This window comes from Pseudophryne corroboree, unplaced genomic scaffold (genome assembly GCF_028390025.1).
Source record: "Pseudophryne corroboree isolate aPseCor3 unplaced genomic scaffold, aPseCor3.hap2 scaffold_515, whole genome shotgun sequence".
Lineage (NCBI taxonomy): Eukaryota > Metazoa > Chordata > Amphibia > Anura > Myobatrachidae > Pseudophryne > Pseudophryne corroboree.
This window is the reverse complement of record NW_026970118.1, coordinates 167984-194503: the sequence shown is the minus strand read 5'-3', so window position 1 is coordinate 194503 and position 26520 is coordinate 167984. Positions and strand designations below refer to the sequence as shown.

Genomic DNA, 26520 nt, shown 5'->3' with positions numbered 1-26520 from the left:
CCATAAAAAGCTCAGGCTGAAGGAATTCGCAGCTGCTGAATGTCGATTCCACTGGTCGCTCCGTACATAAGATTAGTTGCTTATGTGCTGAACGATTGTACCGCACGTAATTGTGTGCATTAAGTTAGTCTGACCAGTACCATTTGTGTACAAACCCGGTCATAAAACTATTTGTACATTCTGACGTTATTTGTGTAATTTTTTATTTTCTGAAGGGAAGTTCGCTGGTCACTCAGGAATTGTCCAACAACCAATAGTTACTGGAAAGAGTAAGTGTTCTTCGGATATCTCTCGCATGTTCCAGTAAATAGAGGTTCATAGGGGCCCTGGGTCGAGTACGCCAGCGCTATATCAGTGTGTGGGCGTATTGGTCGGCGTGGGCGAGTGAGTGAGGTGCTCGGTAAACTTCACCGTCAACCTATCTTTTAATATTTTGGTTTTTTGTAAGGGTTCGCAGAAGACCCTGAGATAAAGGTCAGAGGTAGAGCAAGCAACACCTGCAAATTATGGGGGCCAGTTGTTCAGGAAGGGGGCGATCAACCTCGGTTCGGGTTGATTCAGTAAACCGACCAGTCGGGTCGGCAAGGTATGTAATGTGTGAAAAATATGGTTTACATACAGAAATTTTATGTGATGAATGGGAGAGAATGACAGTACATGACGGGGAGAAATTCCCAAGAGTAGGTAGCTTCAGCCCAGAAGTGTTAATGAATTTAAGGAGGAGGATATGTCTCATTAAATCAACAAAGAGACGAATCCGACATTATGATTATTTGCAGCTATGGCAACAGGAGGGTGAAATACAGAGAGGATTGGCTCTGGCGGCGGGATCTGGCCCTATCAGGAAACTGATAGCCACGGCCCCGCCGCCACCATACATATCAGGAGAGAAATTGGTTGCGGAGAATGACGCATCAGGGGGTAACAAACAGGCACTTAGCAACTGTATAAATGTTAAGGATAATGTTAATAAGTTAACCAATGCAAGCATTAACCCGTGCAAGTTGTACCCTGTTTTGAACTTTCCCCAGGAGTGTGATCAAGAGGACGAATCGGCAACAATATCGGCGCTCTCTCTAGCAGCCACTATATCAGAAACGACAGTAGGCACGGCCCAACCCATAAGATTAGTAACAAAGCCCCCTAGCGGAGGGACAGGTGAGGTCGTATCAACGGGTAAGTACGGCACCTTACACTATGCTGAAACCATTTCACCACAGGCTGTAGAATCTACACAGAATGATGTTAGTAGACTTAATCCTGTTAGGGTAATAGCTGTTCCAAATGGGAAAACTGACACATCAGGAGTCACTCCTATCAGGAACATTGCCATGTATATCCCATTTTCCAGAATGGAATTAAGGACCATAGTGTCTGAATTCCCTGACCCCAGAAAATACTTAGTTGCTAGCCAAAAATACATCAGAGACCTAGGAAACACTTTAGAGCCCAATAACAAAGACTGGCAGATATTGCTGAGGGCATGTTTACCCTCCAATGTCGACTCAGCTCAATTTTTAGCTGACTGTGGATTGGATCTGGATGTACCTCTTACAGATGTGTACAACAAAGATAACGTAAAAAGAATAAATTTACAGTTAAAGGAGTATTTCCCAGCTGTAGCCAAATGGAATAGAATTTTTTCCATTAAACAAAAAGAGACAGAAACAGCTGCTGATTATTTTCACCGGGCATTATTAGAAATGGCAAAGTACACTGGCATAGAGGACATTAGGACCAATGCAAACCATCAAGAAGTAGCAGTATCTGTGCTAATGGATGGTTTAAAAGAAGCATTAAAGACAAGGGTACAGACCACGCAACCATGTTGGCGAGGTCTGTCAGTGGCTACTTTGAGAGAGGCTGCTATTGATCACGACCGGAATATCACCAGACACAGGGAGTCGCAAGGTGATAAGTTAATGTCAGTAAGTATACAGGCCCTGACCACAAAACAGCCTGTGTTTATATCACCAAACCCTGTGGGTAAGTCAAATGTGGTAACATGTTATTTTTGTCATAAACAGGGACACATAGCACGAGACTGTAGAGCGAAAAATTCGCAAAGATCTTACCAACCCCCTAGACAACGACACGACACACGACATTGGGAGCAAGGTCCGCAGAGACGGAGTTATGAGCCACATGCAGGAGAAACAAAAAGATACCCCCCGAACAGAGACTGGCAAACTCCTGGCAGTTCCCATTTAACCCCTTCACAAGTAGTTGCTGCCAGCGGGATTCAGGGAGGTCACCATACCCAATAGGGGTGTAGCCATACCTGTAATCTGCAGCCAGTAAAATTGATTGCAAGCCTTGGGAGTGAACCTGAAATTGCAATCAATGTAGCTGGTAAATCATTAAACTTTCTTGTAGACACAGGGGCGGCCAAATCAGTGATAAATTCGACAGTGGGCATGAGAACCACTGGTAAGACAATTCCAGCCATAGGGGTAACGGGAGTAGTCCAGCACTACCCTGTTAGCAAACCAGCCGAGATTACAGTAGGGCCTTTACATACCAAGCATTCCTTTTTGCTGGCTGCATCGGCACCGACTAATCTCCTGGGAAGAGACTTATTGTGTAAAATGGGGTGCGTCATTTATTGTACTCCTGAAGGTGTATTCTTGGACATACCTGAGAATCACGCTCAGGAAGTGCGAGACATGTTAGACTCCCCATCAAAATTAATGTCACATACCATTATGACAAATAGGACTCCATCCAAAGTAGAAGAAATGACATCCCAGATACCAGAGTCACTTTGGACTAAAGATGGACAGGACACTGGATTAATGGCAAACGTAGCTCCTGTAGTTGTACAAGTAAAAGATGGTAGGATAGCTCCAAAAATCCCACAGTACCCTCTGAAGCCAGAGGTGGAGTTAGGAGTGTATCCCGTAATAGAGCGCTTGCTACAACAGGGTATTCTGGTAAGAACGTCCAGCACTGCCAATAGTCCCATCTTCCCTGTGAAAAAGAGTGGGGGGAGGGGTTACCGGCTAGTGCAGGATCTAAGGGGGATCAACAAAATAGTTGAGAGTCAGTTCCCCGTAGTGCCAAATCCAGCTGTCATCCTTATGCAAATCCCTCCCACTGCGAAATTTTTCACTGTTATTGACCTCTGCTCCACTTTCTTTTCGGTACCTCTGCACCCTGACAGCCAATATTTGTTTGCATTCACATACAGAGGAGTCCAATACACATGGACTCGATTACCACAAGGTTTCATAGACAGTCCAAGTATATTTTCCCAGGCTTTGCATGATTGTTTACAGTCTTTCCAACCAGAGAGTGGATCAGTATTAATACAGTACGTGGATGATCTACTACTGTGTTCTGATTCATTGGAAGCATCCCTGAAGGATACGAAACAGCTCCTGTTTCATCTTTCAGACACAGGACACAAGGTTTCCAAAGACAAGTTGCAATTATGCCAAACTAAGGTAAAATATTTGGGACACTGTCTAACACAAGGACTGAGACACCTGACCACTGATAGAATTCAAGCAATTAGAGACATGACTCTGCCAAAAACCCAGCAACAGATCAGAACATTTTTAGGAATGTGTGGGTATTGCCGTAACTGGATCCCAGGGTTTTCCATTCTAGCGTTACCTCTGCAGGAGATGGTCTCCTCAAACAAACCTGATCGGATTTCGCATACAGACGAGTCCGAGATGGCATTTGAGAGACTTAAACAGTGCCTAACGCAGGCACCAGCATTAGGTATGCCAGACTATGGGAAACCCTTTGAGCTGTACGGAACAGAAAGTGCTGGTTGCGCGGCAGGCGTCTTAACCTAAAAGCACGGTGATGCCAGCAGGCCAGTAGCATACTACAGCGCTCAGCTAGACACGGTAGCGCGATCCCTCCCCACATGCTTGCGAAGCGTCGCTGCGATAGCATTGCTAGTAACGAAAAGCGAAGATGTAGTGCTAGGTCACAACCTCACAATTCATACACCACATGCAGTGTCAGCCTTGCTAAATTCTGCCCAAACCAGGCACGTCTCATCAGCGCGGTTTACAAGATGGGAATTGGCACTAATGGCCCCCGTAAACATCACCATAAGGAGATGCAGTGCATTAAATCCTGCAACATATCTCCCAGGTGTGCCTGGACAGGCACAAAGGGTGGAGGATGAGAGTGGTGGGGAAGGAGAATTTAACACACAGGAGGACACACATGATTGTATGGAATATTTGACCCAAAATTTTACCGCAAGGCCTGACATCAGTGACAACCCGCTGGAAAATGTAGATCTAACTTTCTACACGGACGGTAGTTGTCACAGACAGTCAGACTCGGGAGACTTGTGTACTGGATACGCAGTCGTAGATGACCAAGGCACCATAGAAGCGGAACCGCTAGGCCCACCTCACTCAGCCCAGGTTGCTGAACTGGTCGCCCTAACCAGAGCATGTGAATTGGCTAAGGGCAAATCAGCCAATATCTACACCGACTCTAGATACGCATTCGGGGTAGTCCATGATTTCGGAGCCCTATGGCGCCTCAGAAATTTCATGACGGCAGCTGGTACACCGGTAGCGCATGCAGCTCACATCAAAAGGCTTCTAACAGCGATACAGGAACCCGACAGAGTGGCTGTTATCAAGTGTAAAGCACACACATATAGCCAGGACCCAGTATCACTTGGTAACAGCCGAGCAGACGAAGCAGCTAAGTTAGCAGCTGGTACCCCCAGACAGACAGACACCACACAACTGATGGTATTTAATACCATCAACACACAGAAGTTGTGTGAAATGCAAAATTTGTGTTCCACACAGGAAAAGGCAGTCTGGAAGGCGAAGGGATATGGCCAGGAGTCCTCAGGACTCTGGACGGATGGACAAGGTAAACCGGTGGCCCCCAGAGCATATCTTCCATGTTTAGCTGAGGCAGCTCACGGGCTGACTCATCTGGGCAAGGAAGGAATGTGCAAGTTGGTAAGAGCATATTGGTGCGCCCCAGGATTTTCATCTCATGCAAGTAAGAGAGCAATGTCATGCCTTACCTGTTTGAGAAAGAATATCGGAAAGGCAATACCAACAGAACCATCTCATATCCCACCTGCAGGCGGTCCTTTCCAGGCAATACAGATTGACTTCATTCAATTACCCCCTTGTCGAAATTTGAAATATGTACTTGTTTGTATAGATGTGTTCTCAAATTGGGTTGAAGCATTCCCGGCGGCCACAAATACCGCTATGTTTACTGCTAAGAAAATTGTGCAGGAATTTGTATGTAGATATGGTATCCCTAGAATTATCGAAAGTGATAGGGGTACCCATTTTACAGGTGATGTCTTTCAAGGAATGTGTAAGTTGATGGGAATTGATAGCAAGCTGCACACTCCATACCGTCCACAGGCGAGTGCGAAGGTGGAAAGAGTGAATAGCACTATTAAAAATAATTTGAGCAAAGTTATGGCAGAAACAGGATTGACATGGCCAGAAGCTTTACCCATTGTACTGTACAGCATCAGAACCACTCCCAGGTCCCCTCTTAATCTGTCCCCTTTTGAAATCTTGTTTGGTCGACAACCGCATGTTATGATTAACCCTCAGGATGATTTGAAGTGTAACAATGAAGTGACTGTAAAGTACCTGGTTAATATGAGTAAACAGCTAAGGAATCAAAATAATAATTTGAAGTTGGTGATTCCTGATTTACCAGATAGTAATTGTCATGACATTGAACCTGGGGAGTATGTAATGATACGAAATTTTCTACGCTCAGGTTGCCTTATTGACAGATGGGAAGGACCATACCAAGTCTTATTGACTAGCACTACAGCATTGAAAGTTGCCGAGAGAGAGACTTGGGTTCATTCGTCCCATTGTAAGAAGGTTGCTGATCCAGAGAGGTCCCGTGATAAGGAACAGACGGTAGAGGACGTTGTATCACTGGAGTGTCTGTTCCAGGAGGACTGAGGCGGCACCTGAGCATTGAAAATCACAAGATCAAAAGCAGTTGTCGATTCCCTGTTCCCTTTTATTGTTTTTCTCCAACTTCCCATCCCCTCTCCCTCAAATTATTTTCCCCCCCTTCTCATTCTTCTTCGTTTCCTCCTATAAGATGGACTTGCCCCAAGAGACTGTGATCCGGATTTTCCTGTTGACCATGATGTTGACCAGAGCAGTCTGTTCCGGCGAGAGTACCATGGAGGTCGAGAGAGGTTCTGGAATGGGTTCTGATGACAGAGATGGAGGCGTAGTTTTCCGAGAACAACATAATCAACAAGCAAAGGCGAGTATCAGAAAACGATCCGATAGCATTGACAATAGAAGGAATTGTGAAGGATTGTTAGCTGAAGAAAACTGTATCTGTAGGCTCTGTGACAACGTAGTCGAGGATGGGTGCATTAAGAAATGCCAATCCAGTTTTAATATCCACATGGACCGGCATCCCTTGAGTGACTATCACTCCTTAGTGGGTAGCGTGTTAAATCAAACAGATTGTTGGGTATGCTCTCAAGTACCTCAAGGTCATAGCAAATCAGGACTAGTACCATTTCCTTTAACGATAGGGGAGGTACTTGAGCTAAGTGGTGGGAGACCGGTGGACAGGAGGTTTAATATCTCCAGTCCTCCTAGTTTGAAGCTCCACCAATATCATGTGGATAGATCCCTCATATGTTTTAACATTTCCAATCCCCGAAAGCCGGGAAATTGGGAAGTGTCATGGAGTAACCAAACCATGACCTTTTCATATAGAGCAGATAGAATGCCGACAGATACAGAGCTTATACGCCACATAGCCAGTAGAGGAAAATCTTTCCGGTATAGGTATACCCTAGGAAGTAGAATTACGAGAGTTGGAGAGGTATCACCAGGATACTGTGCACATATCGTACAAGCTGATACGTGTACTAGACAGATGGGAGAATTAGGGTTAGGAGATTTCACATGGAAAATGTGTAATATGGTTATGTCCTACTCCGTCCCATATGTTCTCCCCGATGATGCATATTTCATATGCGGGAGGAAGGCGTATAAGTGGCTTGCCCCAAACTCTGAAGGATTGTGTTATATTGGAAAAGTATTGCCTGAGGTAATGACTGTATCACATGCCAAAATGAAAGACATACACCGTGTTGCCCAAACTCCTTATACTCACACCCATTACGAGCACGTAGTTAAACGGCACCTGATAGAAAGAACAGAGCACCCGGCCTCTGACATGATCCATGAATCCACCGGGATTCAGTTTCTACTTGCGTTAGACCTCACTCGCACCGCCAGAGGAGTGTTGAATTATAAATACATATCTGCGCTCGCAAATTTGTTAGACAATATCACAGAAATGTATGATGACACGTTTAGGTATACTGGAAGAGAACTTCAAGCTTATAAAACAGAACTAGTTCAGCATAGAATGATTCTCAATTATCTCACAGCAGTAACAGGTGGATATTGTGTCACACTGGCAACGCAGTACGGCGTGAAATGCTGCACATATATAACGAATAGTACCGAGGACCCGGTCGAGGTCATAGACCAAAAGATGGACGATATTCTCCAATTGAAGTGGGAATTTCGCAGGAGACACAATCTCACCCTTGCTGCTGTGAGTAATGAGCTGACTAGTTGGGTGTCATGGTTGAACCCGCGAAATTGGTTCTCCGGTTTAGGAGAATGGGCTCAAGGAGTTATAATGGATGTAGGGAAGTTTCTCCTATGTATCTTAGGTGTTATCATAACGATTGGCTTGATATTTAGATGCGGTCAGGCTTTAACGAAGTGCAAACGAAGTACCAGGGTGATGAGTTTAAGGAGTGAGGAAATTGTAATGCGATTTCTACGGTCCGTTTCTTTCACCTGTTTTTCCGTTTTCCTCTGAGGTAAAAAGACCCACTTGGACGAGGAATTTGATGAGCCGATATACAGACAACAGATGGATTAAAGAAGAAGTTTTGACAACCTTATACACAGATTTTTGATGAACTATGCCATAGATCCCCAGTTTCCCTAGAAATTTTAAAATTACTCTAGCCCAACACTTTTGTAAATCTATGGACATTGACAAAGCTTTTTGCTCGCACCTTATGGGCAAAAGCACAAAGAAGACTGCATTCAACAGACACCAAACAAGACCTCAATCGACGAATGTTCATTAACCTGACATAGAATACCACTGCATTTACCGTAACTATGTATTTTCTTCATCTCTACAACCTTCAGGTAATTACACACATAGTATAGGGAATACAGGCACAGATATCAGCAATCACATATTCCCCCATTCATGTATCATCAACTAAAATGTGCTCCCCATTTTTGTTACAACCAAAATCCGAAAAAAGCTCGGTAAAGTTTGACAGCCCATCCACAGACCCGTACCACGGGATAAGAAGGAATTCAAATGTATACTTCGCAATACCTCAAAGCTTGATTTAAAACACGTACGGCACGATGATACATGACCCCCCAAACATGGATTCATACACACATGCTTCTGCTATCTCACTAGGTCATACCCTTTTCCTACCTTCTCCTCTCCTCCCCTACCCAACCATGTAAATGTATTAACCCCTGACATATATTTTTCTCTTTTTGAAATGTTTTAGGAAGTGGCAGTTATTGTTGACTGCCAAAGGGTGGACTGTCAAAGTCAGAAAAATATCACGATGCACACTGCCATATTTGCACCTCATATGTGTCCCTGCTGCGCATGCGTGCGCTCTACCGTGCGTGCGCATACTCGCTGTTGCGGGCACCCGCAGGCGCACGGTATGCACATTTACGGTAGAGATTGTGTGCGTCTAGCGGGCGACTCTTTCGTTACATATTTTCACCATATAATGCATTTTGTAGATTATGGTCCCTTTGATAGATTCTGAAAGTTTAGTTAATGTAGTATGTTCCTGGACAGAGAGATCCCTCATTGTTTGATACGAAGGGTCAGACAGGAGTAATACAGTGGTGTTTAGTATCCATCGGAAGAGTATTTAATTAGCAATATTCCGGTGTTGGTTTGAAGCGGATCAATCGCTCGTGCGAATAGTTATGGACATAAGAAGTTTATGAACATTTACTGTATTTGCACTTACTTATCCATGCGGCGGGAAACCCAGTTTCCCTCCCACCTGAGCTGTTGGAAATAGTCACAGCCCACCTGTATGAATCAACCTATGACCTTTTGTTATAATGCGAAGACGAATTCCTGTGTCCAATGAACAATGAGATTGTAGGGACCATTGAATTGTATTGTGTGTGGGGCATAAATAGACAGGCCGATCACATCCAGCACTCACTCTTCATCGGTTATCATTGCTGAAAATCGGGAGCTGGATGTCCAGAGGCGCATGCGATCGTTTCCTTTGTGCGTAAGTTTTCTCCGTAATCATATTGTCTTTTCTTGTTATTATGGGCCATATCTTTCTCTCTCTCTCTTCTCTTTCTCTCATTTTCTCTTAAACGTACTTGTATTGTATTTACTGTGTAGTTACCTGGTTAGTTAGTCTATGTTATATTGTAGTGTATGACTTGTATTGTATTAATTCTTTTGCAAGTATAACATTCATAATATATATATTAGGCGTTGGACCCTAAGCACGGTATTTGTGTATTTCTTATAGTGTTAAGTATTCTCAGAGCGTCGGTGACGCTCGAACAGCTTTTGAGTTAATAAGGTTATACAGTGTTGCATTTACACCCTATCTCTACACTAAGGTTTTACAGCAAATTACATTGTTTGTGGTTTAGACATAAAGGTTTAACATTGTGAGCGTCGGCGCCGCTCGTGATCTCCTCGTGGTCTCGAGCGTCCGCTACGCTGATAGCGTAGCATTACGGTAGTCGCTCACCTATAAGTGTGCCCGATACCAACAGCGTATTCTCGTGAGCGTCTGTATCGCTCGAGCAGCCCGCTCCCGATACAGCGTCCGTTACGCTATAGCGAACCATTACGTTAGTCAGCAGCCAATAGCGTGCCTGCCTGTTATCTCTTGGCCGTGAGCGAACGTGACGCTTGAGCGTCTCGACCACGGCTAAGCGATTGTTACGCAACGAGCGTACCCTTACGGTACTCCATACGCAAATAGCGTACAGTGTTCTTAGACCTCACAAAGGGTTTTAAATAAGATAAATATTTAGCTTTATCAAAGCGCACTGTCAGCAGTGTTAATTCCGGGAGTGGACAACTGGGATGCAGACTTCCTCAGCAGACACGACCTACATCCAGGAGAGTGGGGACTCCATCAGGAAGTCTTCGCACAGATTGCAAGTCGGTGGGGACTGTTCCAGATAGACATGATGGCGTCCCGCCTCAACAAAAAGCTACAGAGGTATTGCAACAGGTCAAGAGACCCTCGGGCAGTAGCTGTAGACGCCCTAGTGACACCGTGGGTGTTCCGGTCGGTCTATGTATTTCCTCCTTTACCTCTCATACCCAAGGTGTTGATAATAGTAAGAAAAAGAGGAGTAAGAACAATTCTCATTGTTCCAGATTGGCCGCGAAGGACCTGGTATCCAGATCTGCAGGAAATGCTCACAGAAGATCCGTGGCCACTTCCTCTAAGACAGGACCTGTTGCAACAGGGGCCCTGTCTGTTCCAAGACTTACCGCGGCTGCGTTTGACGGCATGGCGGTTGAACGCCGGATCCTAGCGGAAAAGGGTATTCCAGATGAGGTCATTCCTACGCTAATAAAGGCTAGGAAGGACGTGACATCTAAACATTATCACTGTATATGGCGAAAATATGTTTCTTTGTGTGAGGCCAGGAATGCTCATACGTAAGAATTCCACCTGGGCCACTTCCTTCACTTCCTACAAACTGGAGTGAATTTGGGCCTAAAATTAGGCTCTATTAAGGTTCAGATTTTGGCCTTATCCATTTTCTTTCAAAAGGAATTGGCCTCTCTTCCTGAAGTAAGTACAAACTTTTGTGAAGGGAGTACTGCATATTCAGCCTCCTTTTGTACCTCTGGTGGTCCCTTGGGACCTTAACGTGGTGTTAAGGTTATGGTTTGAACCACTTAAAATGGTGGAGTTTAAATATCTCACTTGGAAGGTGGTCATGTTATTAGCCTTGGCTTCCGCTAGGCGAGTGTCGGAATTAGCAGCTTTATCACATAAAATCCCCTATCTGGTTTTCCATATGGATAGAGCGGAATTGCAGACCCGTCCTCAATTCCTGCTAAAAGTGGACTCATCCTTTCATATGAACCAACCTATTGTGGTGCCTGTGGCTACGCGTGACTTGGAGGATTCCGAGTCCCTTGATGTGGTCAGGGCTTTGAAAATTTACGTGGCCAGAACGGCTAGAGTCAGAAAAACAGAAGCACTGTTTGTCCTGTATGCAGCCAACAAGATTGGCACCCCTGCTTCAAATCAGACTATTGCTCTCTGGATCTGTAACACGATTCAGCAGGCGCATTCTATGGCGGGATTGCCGTTGCCTAATTCAGTCAAGGCCCATTCCACTAGGAAGGTGGGCTCTTCTTGGGCAGCTGCCCGGGGGTCTCGGCACTACAGCTGTGCCGAGCTGCTACTTGGTCGGGTTCAAACACCTTTGCAAAGTTCTATAAGTTTGATACCCTGGCTGAGGAGGACCTCCTGTTTGCTCAATCGGTGCTGCAGAGTCATCCGCAGGAGCCCGTTTGGGAGCTTTGGTATAATCCCCATGGTCCTTACGGAGTCCCCAGCATCTTTTAGGACGTAAGAGAAAATAAGATTTTAAACCTACCGGTAAATCTTTTTCTCGTAGTCCGTAGAGGATGCTGGGTGCCCGTCCCAAGTGCGGACTACTTCTGCAAGACTTGTATATAGTTATTGCTTACATAAGGGTTATATGTTAGTTTTCATCGGTCTTGGACTGATGCTATGTTGTTTTCATACTGTTAACTGGGTAGTATATCACAAGTTATACGGTGTGATTGGTGTGGCTGGTATGAATCTTGACCTTGGATTAACAAAAATCCTTTCCTCGTACTGTCCGTCTCCTCTGGGCACAGTTTCTCTAACTGAGGTATGGAGGAGGGGCATAGAGGGAGGAGCCAGTGCACACCCAGATCTAAAGTCTTTCTTAAAGTGCCCATGTCTGCTGCGGAGCCCGTCTATCCCCCATGGTCCTTACGGAGTCCCCATCATCCTCTACGGGCTACGAGAAAAAAAATTTACCGGTAGGTTTAAAATGTTATTTTTTTCTCTGCAACCCACTGCTAAATTGTGCTTCCTAGCTGTTTTTTATAAAATCACTTAATTAAATCTGGGAGAACAATCTTCATGACAATAGTATCTCCTATGCAAAATAAGTATGATTTGGGATAGGGCTGGGGAGGGCCGTTGCTCAGGCACATCTCTGTCAAGTAAAGGAGATTCAACTGAGGCAGCACAAGGGAACTCTCATCTGGGGACAACAACTGCAGGGAGAACACATATTTTCAGATGAACATGGGGTGGCAGAAGGCTGCCTAATACTGAAGCACCCCCAAACAACAAACCAAATGCAACAACTAGTGCAAGCATTCCTGGGGGATGGCCTGCAGCAGATGGATTTGAATATGGTGATGTCATCCAAGCAGTGGGTCAAAGTTGGCTTCAACCCTCGTCTGCATATGAAAAGAGAAAAGGAGCGTGCAGGGCATGGAGGCCTTTTGTGGTGCTTGGATGACCCCTAGTTCGCATTAAGCACCCCCACCCTCCTTCGGTGTGGGGCTCATGTTGGCCATTCCCCAGCCCCTGAAGCATTCAAGCTGATTTCTTGCAGCAGCTGGGCACTGTAACAGCTCCAGAGCTGCTCTGTAAAGCAAGTAAAAGGGTGTGGGCCCTGCAGCACTACCCGTAGTTTGCATTGTGCATTGGGAGGCACAAAGTAAGCAGACGGGAGGAGAAGTCAGGATAGTGCACAAGGGTATAGAAGGGAGGGGCTCAAGAAAAAAGAAGTGGAACCAGACAGCAAACTAGGCTGGAGAGAGACCTGAGACAAAGAGATCTGAATTACATGAGAGCCGACCAGGGAAAACTCAAATTATGCAGTCAAGTTTCCCACATTTGGGGAAATCGCAGGGGCAGCACACCCAGAGTGCAATGGGTGAGCCTTGCCCTGGGAGAAGCAACTTCATGATCATAGTATCTCACCTTGCAGGTAAGTAGGAGTTGGGCTAGAGCTGGGGAGGGTCGCTGCTCGGGCACCCCCCTGTCAAGTGAAGGAGATCCAACTGAGGCAGCACAAGGGAACTCTCGAAAGAAGAACAAGGCTAGAGGAAGATCTGAGACAAAGAAATCTGACTTTTACCAGAGCTGACCAGAGGAAAGCACAAACACAGTCCCCCACTACCACAAATAATGCAGTCGAGTTTCCCACATTTGGGGAAATCACAGGGGTCAGCATACCCAGAATGCAATGAATGAACCTAACCCTGGGAGAACAATCTTCATGACCATGGTATCTCCTATGCAAAATAAGTATGATTTGGGATAGGGCTGGGGAGGGCCGTTGCTCAGGCACATCTCTGTCAAGTAAGTTGCATTTGATTTGTTGTTTGGGGGTGCTTCAGTATTAGGCAGCCTTCTGCCCTACCATGTTCATCTGAAAATATGTGTTCTCCCTGCAGTTGTTGTCCCCAGATGAGAGTTCCCTTGTGCTGCCTCAGTTGAATCTCCTTTTGGAGAAGACCTCAATAAGATTGTAGCTGATCTGGCTACTGCTAAAACAGCTTGCCTACCTAGTATGACTCCTACCACGCAGAAGGCTAAAAGTACTTTTCTTGGCCCTTTCATCCTCCAGGTAAAGCGTACCCAAGGTCAGGCATACCCAAAGCAAGCTCATGTTTCCAGACCTGCCAAGCCCAGACTGAAGCAATCCTGGGCTGCCCATCAGCCTGCTTCCAAAACGGACAAGCCTGCCGCATGACGGTGCAGGCCTCCCTCTGGTGCTTGCCCTGGATCTGTCCACCCATTTATGTGCCGCCATAAAATAAAGCATGACTAACAGTTATCCTGGGCGTACACTACACAATTATCTGTCAGGCTATCTATCCAGTCTGGATGGATGGAATGAAAATCTGGTAATGTATAGGAGCAAATGTCAATTAACCATTTGCTCCCAAACACTAGAAAAGTGGTCAAAAATGGTCATTACACAAATTGGTTAAACCCAAAATTTAACCAATTTGTTTAGGGGACCATTTTTGTCAATTTTTTAGTGTTTGAGAGTAAATCGTTGATGGTCATTTGCTCACATAGATAACCGGATTTCTATTCCAACCAGCCAGTGTTGGAGAGATGGTCTGCCAGATTACATAATGCATACCAGAGCCATAACTAGACTTTTTGGTGCCCTGTGACAGAGAATTATATGCCCTCCCCCCCATTTTTGCAATATGGACAAAAGGCGCATGCCTTGTGGGGAAGGGGCATAACAAGATTGGTCTCAGAGAAAGCACATGAGATATGAAGATATATCTAGTATACTTGACACTCAATGGTTTGTGGTATTGCAGGGGTGCCCTCCTTAAATGCATATACAGTCACACATGGCATGTTTGTGTAAATGGCATATCAGCAGTCAGCACTAACTGGTGACATGCCATTTGTACAAGTAAGCCATGTGTGACTAATATATAAACATACTTTATTAAATAACACCTCAAACTATCATACCCAGGATTCAAACCTATAACCTGTTAAATTCTAATCAAACACCCTACCCATTGAGCTACTTGATCCTGCATCTATTCTAACCTCCAAAAACAGATTCAGTTGCATTTTCCAGCGTGTTTTGTTTGCGCCTTTGCAAATGTCTTACATCGACAAACTTATTTAGTACTATTTTGCAAATAGGGTTACATTGTCGCAACATTGTGTTCCCTAATTGCTTGATTTTTTAAATGCAAAAATTGATAAAGACACCTGATAATTGCTCTGTGGAGTCTTCTTTTGTGTCTACTTCTTATCTACATTTAATTCCCTACCTATAATCAAGGCATTTTTAAATGCTGGGTGCTGCCAGGACGTGAGGCCTACCTAGTCTTTAGATCTGAATTTGAATGTACTTGTGAACTAACTTAATTTCCTACTTCTAAACTCATTCCTAAATTCACTACTTACATTAATCCTGTAGTTGGGCATTTTGAGCCTTCAATTGTGGGCATTGTTTTGTGTCCAGACCAGCAGCTGGTGGTGTGCATTTGCTGGAAAGGCATCGAAGACCTCCGATATGCTGCATCTCCTGATGTGTGTCTGCCTCAAGTGGCTGTCAGCAAATGCATGCTAGACACCCCATTCCAAGCTGATTGTGACATCACGGAACATGCATCATAGAACAGGCATGCTAGAACATGGGTCTTCAACCTGCGACCCTCCAGCTGCTGTGGAACTACATATCCCAGCATGCCCTGCCTCAGTTTTAGCATACCTTAATAGCAAAACTGTGGCAGGGCATGCTGGGATGTGTAGTTTCACAGCAGCTGGAGGGCCACAGGATGAAGACCCATGTGCTAGAACCAAACCGCAGGTACATTGAATGCTAGCAAGCTGAATGTTTAAATCCTTTTTGTTCCGCAGCATTCCAATGCGGAAGATTCCATGGAACCAGAGATTATTCCATTGAGAAGGACATGCTGCCTGGATGACTGCACTGTGCAAATTAAATCACGGAGCCAGTTGGCTTGTGGGTGGCTCTGGTGACTGGGTGGTTGGGTGGGCGGTGTGTCGGAGGTGGAGCACATGCAAATGAATGTGTATCATCCAGCTAGTGAGAGAGAAAACTCATGCAGGAGTGTGCCTGCTTGTCAGTGAGTTATGCACCTTGCCAGACGTCAAATCTACATGGAGCAACTGGAGGGGACAAGAGCAGGTTTGGAAAATATACACAGAAGAGCATATATGCTGGCGCATTCTCCATGATTGTGTCAGCTTATGTTTTGGTGCACTGCACTTTCCTCCACTAAGTTTTAGCCATTTTGTTTAAACGCAAGTGTAGTTGCTTCTCGCTCTTTTGGCTGTGATATTGTATTGTGGTTGAAGAGTCTGCTGGAGGGATTGTTTTCTTCATTGGCGAGAGACTGAAGATATTCCAGGATGGAAGGCTTGGGAACACTATCCGTTTTTCAGTTGTGGAAGAGTTGAATGACCGGATTGGACTACATTCTATAGTAAAGGGTATCTTTGTATTTATTAATCCTCCCTTTATATGTGTCTGTCTTTCAATAAAGCTTTGGGCTTGTGATTCCGTCACCCTCTTACACTCCACACCCATAGCCTTATTAACTATTGTATTGTTTAAATGTATAGTGCAGTTCATGATTTATAGTGTAGGCTGACCTGTACTGTAGTTCTTGAACTGTACTATACCGACAGCATTTGTATTGTGTTTTGGCTGTGCTGCAACACAGTACTTATGTGTGTAATGTTTATGTATGTTTTTTTGCTTCTTTATGTCAATAAAGACTGCTTTTTCAATCCAATATCTGAAAACAATCAATGTTTATCTTTGATGGCAATAGAAGTGGTATGATATTTGCTGCTTTTGAAAGTCAATATCTGATATGTCCCCTATCTGGGAACCATATATTAAATGGCTTTTCAGAAAAGGGAGATGGGAGAAGAGCTTTCAGTACTTGTAGGACCGATGCACATTTCCTATTCTAGCCTCCAAAAACAGATTCAGTTGCATTTTCCAGCGTGTTTTGGATGCGCCTTTGCAAATGTCTTACATCGACAAACTTATTTAGTACTATTTTGCAAATAGGGTTACATTGTTGCAACATTGTGTTCCCTAATTGCTTGATTTTTTAAATGCAACAATTGATAAAAACACCTGATAACTGCTCTGCGGAGTCTTATTTTGTGTCTACTTCTTATCTACATTTAATTCCGTACCTCTAATCAAGGCATTTTTAAATGCTGGCGGCTGCCAGGACGTGAGGCCTACCTAGACTTTAGATCTGAATTTGAATGTACTTGTGAACTAACTTAATTTCCTACTTCTAAATTCATTCCTAAATTCACTACTTACATGAATCCTGTAGTTGGGCATTTTGGGACTTCGATTGTGGGCATTGTTTTGTGTCCAGACCAGCAGCAGGTGGTGTGCATTTGCTGGAAAGGCATCGAAGACCTCCGATATGCTGCATCTCCTGATGTGTGTCTCCCTCAAGTGGCTGTCAGCAAATGCCTGCTAGACACCCCATTCCAAGCTGAGGGGACAAGAGCATGTTTGCAAAATATAGATAGAAGAGCATATATGCTGGCGCATTCTCCATGATTGTGTCAGCTTATGTTTTGGTGCACTGCACTTTCCTCCACTAAGTTTTAGCCATTTTTGTTAAGCTCAAGTGTAGTTGCTTCTCGGCCTTTTGGCTGTGATCTTGTATTGTGGTTGAAGGGTCTGCTGGAGGGAGGGATTGCTTTCTTCATTGGCGAAAGACCAAAGATATTCCAGGATGGAAGGCTTGGGAACACTATCTGTTTTTCAGTTGTGGAAGAGCACAGAGGTCGGATTGGACTACATTCTATAGTAAAGGATGGCTTTCTATTTATTAAACCTCCCCTTATATGTGTCAGTCTTTCAATAAAGCTTCGGGCTTGTGATTCCCTCACCCTCTTACACTCCACACCCATAGCCTTATTAACTGTTGTATTATTGTACAGTTTAAATGTATAGTGCAGTTCATGATTTATAGTGTAGGCTGGCCTGTGCTGTAGTTCTTGAACTGTACTATACCATCAGCATTTCTATTGTGTTTTGGCTGTGCCGCAACGCGGTACTTATGTGTGTAATGTTTATGTATGTTTTTTTGCTTCTTTATGTGCATCGGTCCTACAAGTAATGAAAGCTCTTCTCCCATCTCCCTTTTCTGAAAAGCCATTTAATATATGGTTCCCAGATAGGGGACATATCAGATATTGGATTTCAAAAGCATCAAATATCATACCACTTTTATTGCCATCAAAGATAAACATTGATTGTTTTCAGATATTGGCTTGAAAAAGCAGTCTTTATTGACATAAAAAAAAAACATACATAAACATTGCACACATAAATACAGTGTTGCAGCACAGCCAAAACACAATACAAATGCTGACGGTATAGTACAGTTCAAGAACTACAGCACAGGCCAGTCTACACTATAAATCATGAACTGCACTATACATTTAAAGTATACAATAATACAACAGTTAATAAGGCTATGGGTGTGGAGTGTAAGAGGGTGAGGGATTCACAAAACCGAAGCTTTATTGTAACACAGACACATATAAGGGGAGGGTCAATAAATAGAAAGATATCCTTTACTATAGAATGTAGTCCAATCCGACCTCTGTGCTCTTCCACAACTGAAAAACAGATAGTGTTCCCAAGCCTTCCATCCTGGAATATCTTTGGTCTTTCGCCAATGAAGAAAACAATCCCTCCCTCCAGCAGACCCTTCAACCACGATACAAGATCACAGCCAAAAGGCCGAGAAGCAACTACACTTGAGCTTAACAAAAATGGCTAAAACTTAGTGGAGGAAAGTGCAGTGCACCAAAACATAAGCTGACACAATCATGGAGAATGCGCCAGCATATATGCTCTTCTATCTATATTTTGCAAACCTGCTCTTGTCCCCTCCAGCTGCTCTATGTAGATTTAACGTCTGGCAAGGTGCATAACCCACTGACAAGCAGGAACACTCCTGCATGAGTTTTCTCTCTCACTAGCTGGATGATACACAATCATTTGCATGCGCTCCACTTCCGACACACCACCCACCCAACCACCCAGTCACCAGAGCCACCCACAAGCCAACTGGCTCCGTGATTTAATTTGCACAGTGTAGTCATCCAGGCAGCATGTCCTTCTCAATGGAAGGATCTCTCGTTCCATGGAATCTTCCGCATTGGAATGCTGCGGAACAAAAAGGATTTAAATATTCAGCTTGCTAGCATTCAATGTACCTGCGGCTTGGCTCTAGCACATGGGTCTTCATCCTGTGGCCCTCCAGCTGCTGTGAAACTACACATCCCAGCATGCCCTGCCACAGTTTTGCTATTAAGGTATGCTAAAACTGAGGCAGGGCATGCTGGGATGTGTAGTTCCACAGCAGCTGGAGGGTCGCAGGTTGAAGACCCATGTTTTAGCATGCCTGTTCTATGATGCATGTTCCATGATGTCACAATCAGCTTGGAATGGGGTGTCTAGCAGGCATTTGCTGACAGCCACTTGAGGGAGACACACATCAGGAGATGCAGCATATCGGAGGTCTTCGATGCCTTTCCAGCAAATGCACACCACCTGCTGCTGGTCTGGACACAAAACAATGCCCACAATCGAAGTCCCAAAATGCCCAACTACAGGATTCATGTAAGTAGTGAATTTAGGAATGAATTTAGAAGTAGGAAATTAAGTTAGTTCACAAGTACATTCAAATTCAGATCTAAAGACTAAACACAAAACACAAAATAAGACTCCACAGAGCAATTCTCAGGTGTCTTTATCAATTGTTGCATTTAAAAAATCAAGCAATTAGGGAACACAATGTTGCGACAATGTAACCCTATTTGCAAAATAGTACTAAATAAGTTTGTCGATGTAAGACATTTGCAAAGGCGCAAACAAAACACGCTGGAAAATGCAACTGAATCTGTTTTTGGAGGTTAGAAAAGATGCAGGATCAAGTAGCTCCATGGGTAGGGTGTTTGATTAGAATTCAACAGGTTATAGGTTTGAATCCTGGGTATGATAGTTTGAGGTGTTATTTAATAAAGTATGTTTATATATTAGTCACACATGGCTTACTTGTACAAATGGCATGTCACCAGTTAGTGCTGACTGCTGATATGCCATTTGCACTAAAACAAATTAAAATGGTAAAAGTTATTGTACTTTAAGTAAAAATAAAAGCTAAAATATCAATCCCAGTTTTGGATTACTTTAATGAACAAAAAAAAAATGCATATAGCAAAGGATAGTTTCAATCTGCCTACCTCTGGGTTATGGACCCAGCATGCTTCCATTACAGTACTCTGCTGCACATGTAAGTGCAAGAGATCCTGAAGCACTCACTCATCATGGGAAAGTACCAATGTGTTTCTTCATTGGTTGATGGAAGAAACATCTTACAAAAACTCTCCACATTATTGACTTTTTAAAATGTTTCTAGGAATCGTTCTAGATGAATGCTTATTAGCCTTTGTCAGTATGGACTTTTACAAAGTGTTGCTGTGGCGCAATCAGTTACTGTGTAAGGCTATTAACCAAAAGGTTGGTGGTTCAATCCCACCCAGGGACGTAATTGACCTTGTTATCAGATTTTGGTGATCTTTATGTAGACAAGTGAAAATTTCAAACCCCCTCTTATGGTGTAGGGTACCTGGCCTTCTCTGATGTAATCAGAGTTAGATTTGATTCAGTGATTTTATAAAAACAGCTAGGAAGCACAATTTAGCAGTGGGTTGCAGAGAAAAAGAAATATGCTGGCAAAAAAATCCAATTGAGTGATTAAACAGCTTTTCATTTTCTGGCTTTATTTTTATGCTAACAAATTTGTTCTCTGAAAAGTGTCCACAAAGCCAAGTTTCTGATTAACACATTTGTAGGGATGGTTTTTAACCTATTACTAAATTAAACTTGCTTCATTGGAAAGGCAGCAAGATGCATCCTCATTTCAATATCTACTGAAATAATACAGGTTGACACCAGGAAACATTAACGCCACTGCATCCTTTGTGCTTTCTCATGTGGAAGTCTGTTTAATGTGAAAACAAGGTGATATCTAATTAGCACACAGGTAAGGAATTAAGAAAATCTTTATTTAAGGGTGAAGATGTTTCTCACAAAATCGTTGCCCCAATGCATCATTGAAATTCAAGCTGGAAAGATGATTTTAATATATCACTTGTACATTTTGTATTGCTCTTCTGGTGACAATGTAGTTTGTTTTTGTCAATTACCATTTTAATAATCGGGTAAAGAAAATTAAGTGGATTTTTGAAAGAAAACAATACTGTCAATATACTATTAAAACAAATTAAAATGGTAAAAGTTATTGTACTTTAAGTAAAAATAAAAGAGCAAAAATATCAATCCCAGTTTTGGATTACTTTAATTAACAAAAAAAAAACGCATATAGCAGAGGATAGTTTCAATCTGCCTACCTCTGGGCTATGGACCCAGAATGCTTCCATTACAGTACTCTGCTGCACATGTAATTGCAAGAGATCCTGAAGCACTCACTCATCATGGGAAAGTACCAATGTGTTTCTTCATTGGTTGATGGAAGAAACATCTTACAAAAACTCTCCAGATTATTGACTATTTAAAGTTTTTCTAGGAAACGTTCTAGATGAATGCTTATTAGCCTTTGTCAGTATGTACTTTTGCAAAGTGTCGCTGTGGCGCAATCAGTTAGTGTGTACAGCTATTAACTAAAAGGTTGGTGGTTCAATCCCACCCAGGGATGTAATTGACCTTGTTATCAGATTTTGGTGATCTTTAAGTAGACAAGTCAAAATTTCAAAAACCCCTGTTATGGTGTAGGGTACCTGGCCTTCTCTGATGTAATCAGAGTTAGATTTGATTCAGTGATTTTATAAAAACAGCTAGGAAGCACAATTTAGCAGTGGTTTGCAGAGAAAAAGAAATATGCTGGCAAAAAAATCAAATTGAGTGATTAAACAGCTCTTCATTTTCTGGCTTTATTTTTATGCTAACAAATTTGTTCTCTGAAAAGTGTCCACAAAGCCAAGTATCTGATTAACATCTTTGTAGGGATGGTTTTTCACCTATTACTAAATTAAACTTGCTTCATTGGAAAGGCAGCAAGATGCATCCTCATTTCAATATCTACTGAAATAATACAGGTTGACACCAGGAAACATTAACGCCACTGCATCCTTGCTGCTTTCTCATGTGGAAGTCTGTTTAATGTGAAAACAAGGTGATATCTAATTAGCACACAGGTAAGGAATTAAGAAAATCTTTATTTAAGGGTGAAGATGTTTCTCACAAAATCGTTGCCCCAATGCATCATTGAAATTCAAGCTGGAAAGATGATTTTAATATATCACTTGTACATTTTGTATTGCTCTTCTGGTGACAATGTAGTTTGTTTTTGTCAATTACCATTTTAATAATAGGGTAAAGAAAATTAAGTGGATTTTTGAAAGAAAACAATACTGTCAATATACTATTAAAACAAATGAAAATGGTAAAAGTTATTGTACTTTAAGTAAAAATAAAAGAGCAAAAATATCAATCCCAGTTTTGGATTACTTTAATTAACAAAAAAAAAACGCATATAGCAGAGGATAGTTTCAATCTGCCTACCTCTGGGCTATGGACCCAGAATGCTTCCATTACAGTACTCTGCTGCACATGTAATTGCAAGAGATCCTGAAGCACTCACTCATCATGGGAAAGTACCAATGTGTTTCTTCATTGGTTGATGGAAGAAACATCTTACAAAAACTCTCCAGATTATTGACTATTTAAAGTTTTTCTAGGAAACGTTCTAGATGAATGCTTATTAGCCTTTGTCAGTATGTACTTTTGCAAAGTGTCGCTGTGGCGCAATCAGTTAGTGTGTACAGCTATTAACCAAAAGGTTGGTGGTTCAATCCCACCCAGGGATGTAATTGACCTTGTTATCAGATTTTGGTGATCTTTAAGTAGACAAGTCAAAATTTCAAAAACCCCTGTTATGGTGTAGGGTACCTGGCCTTCTCTGATGTAATCAGAGTTAGATTTGATTCAGTGATTTTATAAAAACAGCTAGGAAGCACAATTTAGCAGTGGTTTGCAGAGAAAAAGAAATATGCTGGCAAAAAAATCAAATTGAGTGATTAAACAGCTCTTCATTTTCTGGCTTTATTTTTATGCTAACAAATTTGTTCTCTGAAAAGTGTCCACAAAGCCAAGTATCTGATTAACATCTTTGTAGGGATGGTTTTTCACCTATTACTAAATTAAACTTGCTTCATTGGAAAGGCAGCAAGATGCATCCTCATTTCAATATCTACTGAAATAATACAGGTTGACACCAGGAAACATTAACGCCACTGCATCCTTGCTGCTTTCTCATGTGGAAGTCTGTTTAATGTGAAAACAAGGTGATATCTAATTAGCACACAGGTAAGGAATTAAGAAAATCTTTATTTAAGGGTGAAGATGTTTCTCACAAAATCGTTGCCCCAATGCATCATTGAAATTCAAGCTGGAAAGATGATTTTAATATATCACTTGTACATTTTGTATTGCTCTTCTGGTGACAATGTAGTTTGTTTTTGTCAATTACCATTTTAATAATAGGGTAAAGAAAATTAAGTGGATTTTTGAAAGAAAACAATACTGTCAATATACTATTAAAACAAATTAAAATGGTAAAAGTTATTGTACTTTAAGTAAAAATAAAAGAGCAAAAATATCAATCCCAGTTTTGGATTACTTTAATTAACAAAAAAAAAATGCATATAGCAGAGGATAGTTTCAATCTGCCTACCTCTGGGTTAAGGGGCCCAGCATGCTTCCATTGCAGTACTCTGCTGCACATGTAAGTGCAAGAGATCCTGAAGCACTCACTCATCATGGGAAAGTACCAATGCGTTTCTTCATTGGTTGATGGAAGAAACATCTTACAAAAACTCTCCAGATTATTGACTTTTTAAAGTTTTCTAGGAAACGTTCTAGATGAATGCTTATTAACCTTTGTCAGTATGTACTTTTGCAAAGTGTCTCGGTGGTGCAATCGGTTAGTGTGTTTGGTTATTAACCAAAGGGTTGGTGGTTCAATCCCACCCAGGGATGTTATTGACCTTGTCATCAGATTTTGGTGATCTTTAAGTAGACAAGTCAAAATTTCAAACCCCCTCTTATGGTGTAGGGTACCTGGCCTTCTCTGATGTAATCAGAGTTAGATTTGATTAAGTGATTTTATAAAAGAACAGCTAGGAAGCACAACTTAGCAGTGGGTTGCAGAGAAAAAGAAATACGCTTGCAGAAAAATCCAATTGAGTGATTAAACAGCTCTTCATTTTCTGGCTTTATTTTTATGCTAACTAATTTGTTCTCTGAAAAGTGTCCACAAAGCCAAGTATCTGATTAACACCTTTGTAGGGATGGTTTTTCACCTATTACTAAATTAAACTTGCTTCATTGGAAAGGCAGCAAGTGATGTCATCCAAGCAGTGGGTCAAAGTTGGCTTCAACCCTCGTCTGCTTATGAAAAGAGAAAAGGGATATGCAGGGCATGGCGGCCTTTTGCGACGCTTGGATGACCCCTAGTTCGCATTAAACACCCCCACCCTCCTTCGGTGTGGGGCTCATGTTGGCCATGCCCCAGCCCCTGAAGCATTCAAGCTGATTTCTTGCAGCAGCTGGGTACTGTAACAGCTCCAGAGCTGCTCTGTAAGGCAAGTAAAAGGGTGTGGGCCCTGCAGCACTACCTGTAGTTTGCATTGTGCATTGGAAGGCACAAAGTAAGCAGACGGGAGGAGAAGTCAGGATAGTGCACAAGGTTATAGAAGGGAGGGGCTCAAGAAAAGAGAAGTGGAAACAGACAGCATACTAGGCTGGAGAGAGACCTGAGACAAAGAGATCTGAATTATACGAGAGCCGTCCAGGGGAAACACAAATTATGCAGTCAAGTTTCCCACATTTGGGGAAATCGCAAGGGGCAGCACACCCAGAGTGCAATGGGTGAGCCTTGCCCTGGGAGAAGCACCTTCATGATCATAGTATCTCACCTGGCAGGTTAGTAGGAGTTGGGCTAGAGCTGGGGAGGGTCGCTGCTCGGGCACTACCTTTCAAGTGAAGGAGATCCAACTGAGGCAGCACAAGGGAACTCTCAAAAGAAGAACAAGGCTAGAGGAAGATCTGAGACAAAGAAATCTGACTTTACCAGAGCTGACCAGAGGAAAGCACAAACACAGTCCACCACTACCACAAATAATGCAGTCGAGTTTCCCACATTTGGGGAAATCACAGGGGTCAGCATACCCAGAATGCAATGAATGAACCTCACCCTGGGAAAACAATCTTCATGACAATAGTATCTCCTATGCAAAATAAGTATGATTTGGGATAGGGCTGGGGAGGGCCGCTGCTCAGGCACATCTCTGTCAAGTAAAGGAGATTCAACTGAGGCAGCACAAGGGAACTCTCATCTGGGGACAACAACTGCAGGGAGAACACATATTTTCAGATGAACATGGGGTGGCAGAAGGCTGCCTAATACTGAAGCACCCCCAAACAACAAACCAAATGTAACAACTAGTGCAAGCATTCCTGGGGGATGGCCTGCAGCAGATGGATTTGAATATGGTGATGTCATCCAAGCAGTGGGTCAAAGGTGGCTTCAACCCTTGTCTGCATATGAAAAGAGAAAAGGAGCGTGCAGGGCATGGAGGCCTTTTGTGGTGCTTGGATGACCCCTAGTTGGCATTAAGCACCCCCACCCTCCTTCGGTGTGGGGCTCATGTTGGCTATTCCCCAGCCCCTGAAGCATTCAAGCTGATTTCTTGCAGCAGCTGGGCACTGTAACAGCTCCAGAGCTGCTCTGTAAAGCAAGTAAAAGGGTGTGGGCCCTGCAGCACTACCCGTAGTTTGCATTGTGCATTGGGAGGCACAAAGTAAGCAGACGGGAGGAGAAGTCAGGATAGTGCACAAGGGTATAGAAGGGAGGGGCTCAAGAAAAAAGAAGTGGAACCAGACAGCAAACTAGGCTGGAGAGAGACCTGAGACAAAGAGATCTGAATTACATGAGAGCCGACCAGGGAAAACTCAAATTATGCAGTCAAGTTTCCCACATTTGGGGAAATCGCAGGGGCAGCACACCCAGAGTGCAATGGGTGAGCCTTGCCCTGGGAGAAGCAACTTCATGATCATAGTATCTCACCTGGCAGGTAAGTAGGAGTTGGGCTAGAGCTGGGGAGGGTCGCTGCTCGGGCACCCCCCTGTCAAGTGAAGGAGATCCAACTGAGGCAGCACAAGGGAACTCTCGAAAGAAGAACAAGGCTAGAGGAAGATCTGAGACAAAGAAATCTGAATTTTACCAGAGCTGACCAGAGGAAAGCACAAATACAGTCCCCCACTACCACAAATAATGCAGTCGAGTTTCCCACATTTGGGGAAATCACAGGGGTCAGCATACCCAGAATGCAATGAATGAACCTAACCCTGGGAGAACAATCTTCATGACCATGGTATCTCCTATGCAAAATAAGTATGATTTGGGATAGGGCTGGGGAGGGCCGTTGCTCAGGCACATCTCTGTCAAGTAAGTTGCATTTGATTTGTTGTTTGGGGGTGCTTCAGTATTAGGCAGCCTTCTGCCCTACCATGTTCATCTGAAAATATGTGTTCTCCCTGCAGTTGTTGTCCCCAGATGAGAGTTCCCTTGTGCTGCCTCAGTTGAATCTCCTTTTGGAGAAGACCTCAATAAGATTGTAGCTGATCTGGCTACTGCTAAAACAGCTTGCCTACCTAGTATGACTCCTACCACGCAGAAGGCTAAAAGTACTTTTCTTGGCCCTTTCATCCTCCAGGTAAAGCGTACCCAAGGTCAGGCATACCCAAAGCAAGCTCATGT

General features: G+C 43.2%; 6 non-coding genes across 6 annotated transcripts; all 6 read right to left on the bottom strand.

The window, feature by feature from the left end:
* Positions 1 to 12942: 12942 nt before the first annotated feature.
* Positions 12943 to 13105, bottom strand: LOC135031427 (U1 spliceosomal RNA). Its single transcript, XR_010227136.1, has one exon. It is a non-coding gene; the product is annotated as a U1 spliceosomal RNA (small nuclear RNA).
* A 152-nt stretch (positions 13106 to 13257) lies between these two features.
* On the bottom strand, positions 13258 to 13421 carry LOC135031481 (U1 spliceosomal RNA). The gene has a single exon (XR_010227184.1). It is a non-coding gene; the product is annotated as a U1 spliceosomal RNA (small nuclear RNA).
* Positions 13422 to 24527: 11106 nt separating this feature from the next.
* Positions 24528 to 24691, bottom strand: LOC135031386 (U1 spliceosomal RNA). The gene has a single exon (XR_010227100.1). It is a non-coding gene; the product is annotated as a U1 spliceosomal RNA (small nuclear RNA).
* A 150-nt stretch (positions 24692 to 24841) lies between these two features.
* LOC135031493 (U1 spliceosomal RNA) lies at positions 24842 to 25005 on the bottom strand. Its single transcript, XR_010227195.1, has one exon. It is a non-coding gene; the product is annotated as a U1 spliceosomal RNA (small nuclear RNA).
* Positions 25006 to 25679: 674 nt separating this feature from the next.
* LOC135031412 (U1 spliceosomal RNA) lies at positions 25680 to 25842 on the bottom strand. The gene has a single exon (XR_010227124.1). It is a non-coding gene; the product is annotated as a U1 spliceosomal RNA (small nuclear RNA).
* A 152-nt stretch (positions 25843 to 25994) lies between these two features.
* LOC135031473 (U1 spliceosomal RNA) lies at positions 25995 to 26158 on the bottom strand. Its single transcript, XR_010227176.1, has one exon. It is a non-coding gene; the product is annotated as a U1 spliceosomal RNA (small nuclear RNA).
* Positions 26159 to 26520: the final 362 nt, after the last annotated feature.